This window comes from Hyposmocoma kahamanoa, unplaced genomic scaffold (assembly GCF_003589595.1).
Source record: "Hyposmocoma kahamanoa isolate Upper Pololo Valley unplaced genomic scaffold, ASM358959v1 192, whole genome shotgun sequence".
In the NCBI taxonomy this organism is placed as follows: Eukaryota; Metazoa; Arthropoda; class Insecta; order Lepidoptera; family Cosmopterigidae; genus Hyposmocoma; species Hyposmocoma kahamanoa.
This window is the reverse complement of record NW_020653719.1, coordinates 13412787-13423652: the sequence shown is the minus strand read 5'-3', so window position 1 is coordinate 13423652 and position 10866 is coordinate 13412787.

Genomic DNA, 10866 nt, shown 5'->3' with positions numbered 1-10866 from the left:
CTGTAATAAAGCTGAGTTTAGTCTGTAGATGAAATCCACAGTCCACATCTTCGATTCATAAATTAAGTCCCCTGCATCCGTATTTATTATTAAAATTAAACGAGATTTTTTATGGCGTACCTTTTTTGTTGAGTGGCTTGTTAGAGTGGAACGTTCAACAAAAAAAGGTACGCGATAATATACCCGTTAAATTATATTAATAGTTGTCATAACGACCGCGAAAATCGAATAAATTTTGTTCGTATATCTCGAATAAAGTGAACAAATTGCTTACCCTTAAACAATAAAGATAGTTAGTATTACCCTTTTTTCGCTTATTTAGCGATGACTATAAACAAAACAGCTTTTTTTGTACGCTTGCAACAGCCTGTGCTGGAGCTGGCAGGCCGAAATCACGTTCTTGATACACATTTGAAACGTTCTATATGATTATCGTACTCCGCCTTGCCGGAACGTTTTCGCTTCCTCGGGGAGGATCACAAGCGTGAACTTAGGTCTAAAATGGATAACCTACCGAAACCTCCTTTTATCCGCTCGGAGATTTCATAGACTCCTTTACGGTTAAGGCTGCACAACTGTGAAACAAACTCTCGTCTGACATTCGACATCCAAAGACGCTTTCTATTTTCAAAACCGGATTGCGTAAACATCTTTTGACACTGTCCTAGTCTACAACGTGTAATACATTTATTGGTAAGTATAAGGTTATTTACGTATATTTACATATATACTAAAATATGTTTAGGCATACTATAGGCGTCGTTATTTCAGTGCCTCCAGTGAAAAACGGAATAAGACGAGTTATGCCTTTTTGTTTTTATTGCACCATTGGCTTCAGCGTGTCCGATTACACAACGTATCAAAAGGACATGTCTCTAGCAGTCTCCTAACCTTGTTTTTTTATATTGGACTAAGGGTATAACTCACTGTTTCTAATGGCATAATATTAGTTATAAAGGTACATGTGCTCTCAACTCAAAAAATACATTAATATACATTAAGTTTAATGAATAACTACAAATATACTTTTACACAAAGACACTTTTCGTGTTGTTCCATAATGACGGGGAAAAAAGTACAACTAAAAGCGACTATTCCCTTATTCCATAGTGTACATAAAGACATAAATAACTCAACACAGCTACTTTCGCATTTATAATATTTATCAAAAAGACAACAAATAATTGGGTTGAAAATAATTTAAACCAAGACCTACTTTGAATCCGGAGGATGGTGCTTATTACAACAACTTGATAGCGTCTCAGAACAGTTTTAATTATAATTTTCGTGCAAAAATGTCAAAATGGTAATTATGAGAATAAAATTATATTCTTATATATAATAATTTTGTCAACCGTTGGGCGAATACCTGCTTTCTTACAGTTATAATAGAAACGTCTTTAAATTAAAAGGTAAGTACCGCTGTTTGCCCTATTATTATGAGCAGCTTATTTTTATTTGATGATAAATATCACAATAATTATGGACTTTATTTTGAGAGTAATGTTTGTTCTCTTTTTTATTAGAAATCTACCCGAATTGTTTGATCATAGCTACAGTGATACTGAACAACATCGCGATCGAGAGGTAATCAATGATGAATACACTACTTATATCAATACTTACATATAACATTTAATTACAAACCTATGACTAAGTAGATTAGTGTAAGTAACCTATAGTTCCTACAATAACAGCTTTACATTTTTACTATACATTTTTCTCATTTTTAGTCAATCTTTTGCAATTAGTTATTAGTTTTTTCTGAGTGTTCGATCTTTGTATTAATAATTATAACAAACTAGTGGAGTAATTTCACAAAAAATAATTGAATATCAATTCAATAATTAATACAGTGAATAGCGACATCTCTCGCCAGGACTGGTAATTGTAAAGGTACTAACTGGGTGATAAATCTGTAATAGATTTCTCATAGATGGCGCTACGACTAAAAAGTCGTTGAAAGACCAAGTACAAAGACACGACGCAAGCACATAGAAAAATTCGTGAGGTCCGTTGGTTCGTTCCGTGGCTTAGTTGGTATAGCGTCTGGCACGGTATGCAAGAAGACGTCGGTTCGAATCCGACCGGATCGAAGGAATTTTTTCTGAGTGTTCGATCTTTGTATTAATAATTATAGTTATTAGTAGTCAATTATTTATTTTTTTCTTTGCCTTCATTGCAGAGGGAGTTAATTACGGATCAAGAACTAGAAATTATTGAACCAAGAAGAAATGTTTGTGACGTAAGTTTGCTACTTTTACAATAGCAATATATATATATATAATATAATAAGTAGTAAACGAAAGAACCGGTAATAGCTAGTGTAAAAATATTTTCTAAAGTCTTTCATTCCAGAGATTCGGAAGATCGAGTACATACTCGATGTTCGGAAGAGTCAAAGATCTTAGTTATTTGACAAACAGATCCGACAAACTTCTTCCCATAAGCGTTGAGAAAAAGAAGGATCTTCTGGCTCTTCTACCATTAATTGACAGTGAATGTCATAAATTTTATCTACCAACTGCCAAAACGGTAAGCCAACGAAGACTCAGATTTAAACGATTATAATTATTTCAACGACAAATGTACAGATTAATGTAACCTACAATACATTTTCATATTGTTATACAATTTCGTTATTTTTACGGCACAGTTGTTTCCATACCTTATTTATTAACTGCCTCCGTGGCCAAACGGTTACCATGCCGGAGGACTGCCACGCAGAGGTCCCAGGTTCGATTCCCGGACCGGGAGAAATAGTAGTATGGCCTACAATTATTTCTCTCGTGAGTTTGGGTGTAATTTGTGGTTGTCTATGTGTGTGTCCATGGCACCCGCGACACAAGGTTTCCCTAGTGCGGGGCTATGTTGAGTGTGTGCGTTATTTATTTATTATTTATTATTATATACATTTTTTATTTGCTTGAATAAATCGCACTATTTCTTTGGTCGTGACAAAAATGAGTGTCATAAGTATTGTTATAACCATAGAACAGTCACAGCTAAAGGAATAAGTCGTTTTATGTCTTAAAATTTGTTGACGTAAGTCGTGTTGTATTTTTAAACTCTTCGTAAACAAGGATACAACTCGAAAAATCTTTAAATAATATTGAAATTATGACTGGATGTTTAATCAATACCCATCAAACGAAAGCTTAGACGTATGCCTAAAGCTAGAAATCATAAAAAATGCTAATAATAAACGCGAACTACCAACAATCAATAAAAGTATGGTTTTTGTCTCTCCTGAAAAGTGTCGATTTTGAGTTATTCCCTTTTTCACTGGAGCCACTGATTTATTATATTTGACAAGTATAATGTTTTTGTTTATTTATACAATTCTATTAAAACTTTGCTATCGACACGCTACGTAGCCCGCTCTGATTAGCTTTCCTCTATCTCAAAGATTGACTGGAAGAGATCGCTCTTACCAATAAAGCTACCTTTACCCACATTAGTTTTAAGCATACTGTACTTTAATCAATTTTTTGTGTAGATATTTCTTTTTAAATACCACAGAGAATTTTCAAAATTTCCCAGCGGTTTAACGAGACGCTTCAGTCGCCATCGGGCGCTGTGTCAATTTTAATCCGCCTGTGCTTATTTTATTCATATTTTCAGCGCGCGGATTGTGGGTAACGAGTAGCAATCCCCCCACACCTCACCTCCTAAAATCTTAACTCGCGTTGAAATGTCTCGCCTTAAGATAAATTTTACACGATAAAACATGTAATCCACAAAACAGGAGCAAATAAGTTCACTTCTGTCAGTCTGCTTCCGTCCGACTGCCAGCCAGCCGGCGTCGAAAATAATCATAACAAACACTGAAGCGGAAAATTATAAAAAAAATACCGTGTAAACGTATACGTATAGCCTTGTCATTTATCATGCACGTGATTGAACATCTTTTGTAATTAATTGAATAAATGAACGAGTGAATTATATACTAAAAAATTTTAATATATAACAAATTTCACATTAAAATTACAGAGCACCATTGTGTGTGTAACAGAAGATGCTAACGTACAGAATGCAGGCTCATTAATAGTAACTCTACAAATACACTCGATGATCTTGAGAACCCGTAAGGTGGACTTATAAGTTGCGCTCTTAGGGGAGGCTCTCGCTCGTTAATGGTGGGAATGGGATGGTGGCGTATGTGTTCCACGTCCACCTCTCAAGACAGCTGACGGGAAGGTAACATTTCTCCCCGGAAAGCGACATGAGGTTCACCGCCAAGTCTAACAACTCACGGAAGAATGCAAAAGCGCCCGCGTGGCATATGGTGTGGAGAGTGAACACTGTCAGGTTTTAGGCGGAGGCTTTTGAGCCTATTTTAATATAAGGCTTTCCTAACGTTGAAAGAAAGTAGTCGTAGTCTCACTACTGGGCACGGGTCTACTCTCACAATGAGTGAGCTTAGGCTGTAGTTTCGCGGATTGAGAACTTCACACAATAGTTACATTTCTTTGCAGATGTGTGCAGTTGCGTACAATGTTCTCCTTCGTTTAAAAGGCAGCCTTATTGTCAAGCACCAATTTTTGTTTCGGGCAACCTTAAGATAGCTATTTAAAGCATGAAACACACTGGCGCGGGTCAGGGGGTCGATTTAGAACCTTACGATAACTCACTTGTCGTACGATTTCTTTTCGTTGTTATTCACAACACCCGAATCGAACGTCTAACTGTCGTATTTGAAATAAAACCGAAATAACGTCACACCCGTGATATTACTCGAGCTTCTCGACCGGCAAAGGCTACAAACGTTATTCAGAACACAGTTATCAAATGATAGTTACCGAATGTCCTATTGTTTACAAAGGAAGAATGTAATATGGAAATCTCTTAGGGTCGTATTCCAGAACTCTACTCAATGCTTAAGTCAGGATTTGAGCAGACTTGAGTATGATTTCAAGCACTGGAAATACGACCCTAATGGCAAGGACTTGAGTATGATTTTCAGTGCTCACTGCAATACTCAAGTCCTGACTTGAGTATTGAGTGGAGTTCTAGAATACGATCCTGAGTATTTTAAATAAAGTTTGGATTTTGTTCAATTTTACTTATTTATTTTATTGCAAGACTAATGCATTCCCATATTTTAGGCCACTAAAGTCTTAAAAATGTACATAAAAAGATTTTCATTTTTCTTATAATATATTTTACCGACTAGTTTCGTAAACGATGTTGGATAACGATGTCGTATCCAAATCCGAACCGAGCGTTTAACTCGGAAAGTTCTGAATAGCTCAGAAAGCGCCCTTCGATTCTAGAACGATATCCAATCGATATCAATTCGGTTAAAATATCGAAGAGTTCTGAATCGGGGTCCTCGTCTGTCGCTGTCGGTGTTTTGTTGTCCATATAAATACACGGAATTAGACGACCCAACCCGCACCCGACCCGCAACCGTCCTTACAACCGAACTTAAAAGTCAAATGCAATCTAAGGGTATTAGAAGTATTTCAAATAAATACATTGTTAGAAGAATTTCACATAATTGCGTTCGCTTTCTTTCTTTTATAATAGGAACCGAAGTCGAATCTGCTAGAAAAAGTTCCAAAATGTTATAAAAAGTTAAGTAAAGTTAAGATATACGAGATATCTGTTGGAACTTTTTCTAAGTGACCGTTATTAAGTAAAAAAAAATACTGAACCAAACTGAAACATGTTTCCTACTCAATCAAACTATGCCTTCATATTTTTCCTTCGAGAAATATGCGTACCTACTTCCATAAAACTAATATTGAGCATCTCCTGTTTTTCTAAAGGATTGGGCAGTGGTTTTCCTTGACGGTCTGTTGACAATGGAAGGGACCGATTTTCTGCAAAACAAATCTATATATCAATGTTAGATATATATATTTGTATAATAACTACAAAAACATGTAACGATGTTGTATTTTTATGACGTAGTACGTAGTGACGTAGTCACAGTGAAACTTAGCTAAGTAGTGGAACCAATCCTGACAAGCGTAGAGCTTAACTAAGAAGTTTGTAAAACCTGAATGGAGTTTTCAATTTCATTTCACAACTCACGAAAGTTTTATCGCAAACGGTTGAACAATAATGAAATTCATACGGTACAAATATACATACATTCATTTTTATAATATTATGTCTACACCCCCTCTGCGACCTCACCCATTTCAGTTGTCAAACTGATGTAAGGTGTGTAAAGAAAGAGACTAGTGGGACAAGCCTAGCGACCGCCCGCCATTAGGAAATAATAATAATGTTGCTATTTGTAGACACCTTGGTAAATCGTTTCTCTATTAAGAGTTGAGCTCACCTTACTGAGCTGGCCATAGCTCGAATTAAAACCGTTCCCGTCCGATATACTATTCGTGGTATATTTAGTGCAGTTCATATATAAAAAATCACTGATATGTTTGAAGTACCTATGGAATACAGTGGTTCTTTTTTGTAAAATTTCAACGCAAGTTTGTGTTTATTTTTCTATCATGAAAATTTTTAGAATACGTGTGTTCACACCGTATGGTAATCAGAGTAAATCTTCAGTTTTTAACCGACGAGGAGGTTCTCAATTCGACTGTCTCAATGTTTGTTTTTCTTTTCTTTGTATGTATGTTAAGCGATAACTCCGGTATTTCTGAACCCATTTTCACGATTCTTTTTTTGTTGGAAAGAAGGTACCTACATAGTGGTACCCTTAGAATAATAACGCATAGAAACCTAGCCCGCACACGTTAAGTGAGGCAAGTTAAAGGCTTACCAACGGGCTCCCAGGAGCGCGCGGGCTGTTAGTGCTCAAGGTCAAATTGCACCGTGAACAGCTCCAAAATTTTTTGCTAAAAATGACGAAATGTGCGGTAAATGGGTGTAAAAATAGAACAGACAAACATAAAATAGACACTAACATCACTTCCCACAAGTAAGTAATGCGTTTCAACTCATATTTTTATGTAATTATTCACTAAAACAGAAAAATAATTTCGCGGCAACAAGATACGAAAGTGTTGCAAAGTAACGAATTTTTTTTCTCCCCATTTTGCTATTCTGTATCAAAATAATTATATTACGTAAATTTTAGTGGTGCCTGTAATTTCGATTTATTTGCGCATCTTGAACTAATATTTACTTGAATAAACATTAAATGTTTTCGTTAACTCCTGTATGTGATTGGGACACTTAATTGTTTTATAATACTTTTAACGGCTCTGCGTTCATGCATTATTGAATAATTATTTATTTTAATTTTATTTGAATTGGAGCACATATTGCAACAAATTTACAGTATATATTTGTTTCTACTATAGTGTTGGCAGCACCAGTACAACTTTGATAGCTTATTATATGTCTTTCTTTTCGTAACTCAAGCGAAATATTTTATATTGAAATTTATTTATTTTCTTAAAAGGGGAACATTTCTTTAATCTATTTTAACAGTTATTTTCTTTAATGTTTGCTTATGCCATTTTCGGTTTTAGGTTTCGAATATGGCACTTATTTCTAAATCCAAGATGGCGGGCGCGATTTTTCGAATAATGGCAAGTTGGGTATCGTTTTCGAGATGTTTGGGAATGTTCAATACAAATATGGGACTCATTTCTAAATCCAAGATGGCAAACACGACAGTTCAAATAAAAGCAATATTCGTAATGAGCACCCCCAAATACCTCGAAAACGATACCCAACTTGCCATTATTTGAAAAATCGTGCCCGCCATCTTGGATTTACAAATAGTGCCATATTCACATTGAGCATCCCCAAATACCTCGAAAATGATACCCACATAGCATTTTTTTGAAAAAAATCGTGCCCGCCATCTTGGATTTAGAAATGAGTGCCATATTCGTAATGAGCACCCCCAAGTACCTCGAAAATGATATCCATATTGCATTTATTTGAAAACTCGTGTCCGCCATCTTGGATTTAGAAATGAGTGCCATATTCGTAATGAGCACCCCCAAGTACCTCGAAAATGATACCCATATTGCATATTTTGAAAAATCGTGTCCGCCATCTTGGATTTACAAATAAGTGCTATATTCGTTTTTCATCGACAAAATCGAGCATATCTGTAGGCACCTGATCGACCTTGTCGATCGACAGTAACGATCGACAAAATCGAGCACATCTGTAGGCACCTGATCGACAATGTCGGGCAAATCTGTAGGCATCTTTAACTTAATGATGAGTTAAGCAAGATACAATTTCCCCACTTTTGAGGGAAATGTTATTCCATGGCATCATTATTTGTATATTTGTGTGCGTGCCGACGAGCGTAGTTACAAGTTGCTTACGCCTACATGAATTTGGTTTTTGCCTCACTTGTGACAGTTCGTTTGATATGAAACTATCATTCTATGCGTTATTATTCTAAGGTGGTACCATTTAATTTTGAAGAAAAACACATCGCTTACATTTATTTCTCTCGTGCAGTTTGTGGTTGTCTATGTGTCATGGCACCCGCGACACAAGGTTTCCCGTAGGGGGCTATGTTGAGTGTGTGCGTTATTATTATTATATTAATCTAATAAAATTAACATTTACTAACACTACTAACATCAGTTAGTAGTTAAAACTAATGACGGATTGAACTATAAAGTACTAAGTACCTTTAGTAAAATGTTGTTCGCTCTCGCAATCTATATTTATACCAACACTGTGGCCCAGTAGGATTCAACCGACAAAGGTAGATAGATATACCTGAAGCTCTGAGCTCGTTATCCCACTGTTAAATATCACAATAGAACAGAAATTCGAGGAATTGTACCTTCCAGTGACGCACCAATCCGATTCGGAAATTGATTCGCCGTTACGGAAATTATACCTTGACTATGAATTCGCACCCTTGGTGTAATAAATAATGCCACATCTGCAAAATGACAACATTCCAAGAAAGAGGTATAAAGATTCTGAGAAAGAAATTAGTTGATAACTTTTACATGTACTTACTACATTTTAATAGCAGGAGAGATCCTTGTGAAAGAGTTCGTCCAGGAAAGTACTGCCACCTTACCTATTTCTGCCGCCAAGCAGTAATGTCAGCATTACTGTATTTCAACTTGGAAGGGTAAGGTACTGGTGAAATTACAGGCATACGGGACTTGTCAACTTATGTCTCCGGGTGACGGGCACAGTGGCTCTGAGTGGCCCTGCAATTGTTCTGAACAGGCGTGTCTCTTACCACCAGGTCCACGACTCGTTCGTCCTGTCATTTGATATTATAAAAAAACACTTGATCAGTCTTCATGAAAGCCTCGACTTATATACTCCGTTTTTTTTCTTTCAATGCCTATTTTTATCGAAGGTCTTTAAAAACTTGTCAACTTATGTCTCAGGATGATGGGTGCAGTGGCAGTGCCCCTCAGGTCTTTGTAATTTAAAGCACTAAATGTCACTGCAGTCGTTATGGACAATCGCGTCGCTTGCGCAGGTACCCGTTGTAATAAGGGTGCTGGTGAAATTACTGGCACATGTGACTCGTTAACTTGTGTATCAGGGTGACGGGTGCCGTGGCAGTGCTTCAGATCTTTGCGTGTTAGAACTCTGAGTGGCAGTACAACTGTTATAGACTGGCGTATAACTTACTAACACACGACTTGTTTGTCCCGACATTCCCGTCTGTCAGTACAGTGTCGCCCAGAGATTTAAATCGTAAAGATTTGAGGGGCACTATGCCCGTCGCCCTTTCATCACGATGCTTCCCTTCACCGAAAAACTCGTCGTAAATTGTCAGATGAATAAATTCTGAAAAATATAGAAGGGTACCTCAGTAGTGGTCTCATTTAAATTTAAAGAAAATATTCCACTTCTAAGGGTGACAAACTAAGTCGACATGATAATAATAATGTTTTATTTACAAAATTACAACTAATAAACTGGTTACAATATTCTTTTTTTTTTCAAGTTATATTAGGAGATCCGATCTTGTATCTTAGGTTGTTTAATAACAAAACGTTGGTAACCAATGATGGCAGGTGTAAAGAACATTTTTTTTCTATGCTCATTATATAGGCTAGCTCTGTTCATGGTCTGCTCGTGTAATTGGAATTTAAATAGGTAAGTAGGTAATAGGGATAACCCTAATAATAATTGGCTAATTATGTAGAAGTAATACTTACCTAGCCAATTATTATTAAGTTTGTTTGATACGTATAATCCATTGACTTACAATTATATGGACGTCGGATCCGCGCTAAAAAGTGTCCGAACTTACAGGGCGTTAAAATCGTATACCGAGCGTCATTCACGCTTTAGTCTTCGTTTGTTCGACTGACAGCGAAGCAAGCAAAATTAGACAGTACTGCGATGACGTTACAATTTAAATTCAACGTTTTAGCTTTTTCATATTCCTTTACATGTCACTACGTTTAAATAGGTTGACTTGGGACATTTTTTCGTGATTTTTGTATTAGACCCGTCGTTCATTTATTTGTAAGTCAATGGTATAATCTGAATTAATAAAATAATTATGTTTTTGATACCTATTTTTACGTTTATTGAATAAGTACCAGGATCTCGGGTCGGACTACCTATTTACAGCCTTTGGGGTCGAAACCCTTGGCCCGTGAGATCCCAGTGCCTCTGTACAAAATTTTCCAAGAGCCGGCAGCTACCTCGCCCAACGCATTAGCATAGCAATACAGAGGGGGAACGCTGCTAGCATCTTGGGTACCTTACCGCGGGGACCCAATTTTATTCATATAATTTAAAAATCCTAGTTTTACTTTCTAGAATTCAAGCTTTCATTGTCTTTTTAACTTACCTGTATATTATCAAAATAATAATATATCATGTAGAAAAACAAAAAAAAGTTTACTGAATATCACCTTGTTTGACTATCATGATATTCAATTATTTTTTTGTGAAATTACTCCACTAGTTTGTTATAAT